We start from the raw sequence: 481 nt of genomic DNA, 5'->3' as shown, positions 1-481 counted from the left end.
TTTCTGACTACGTCTCGTTACCCCGCACCCAAGGCCGTGGGAGATGAACTGAATTAATAATGCGATGCATTGAAGGAACAGGTGGTGAGGAGAAAGAAAAAATCTGACAGTGACTCAGCCGCTCCATCCATATTCACGGAGCACCTAAGTGCCAGGCTCTGGAAAGAGGCTTGTAGAAGAGACACAGGGACCGTCCTTGCCATTATGGAGAAGTGGCCCAAAAATAGGAAAGTCACTCCCCGAAATCCCAGATGATTCAAGCCAAGATCCCACTATCCGCACCCTTGAAGCATGAAAAAGGTAAATTCAGCACAAAGAGGAGACAAATAAGCGATGCACATAAGCAGTGGCAGTTGGATCCTGCAGGGGAGCTCTGAGAAGGCCGCAGCTTCTAGACTTCTGGCTCCCTGGTGAGCTGTGAGAGGCCAGGTCTGGTCCCTGGATAGGAAAGTCAAGGCCCCTCCTGCCACTGGTGCCCACA

This window comes from Pteropus medius, unplaced genomic scaffold (genome assembly GCF_902729225.1).
Source record: "Pteropus medius unplaced genomic scaffold, Ma_sr-lr_union100, whole genome shotgun sequence".
Taxonomy (NCBI): domain Eukaryota; kingdom Metazoa; phylum Chordata; class Mammalia; order Chiroptera; family Pteropodidae; genus Pteropus; species Pteropus medius.
Note: the sequence above shows the minus strand (reverse complement) of the source record.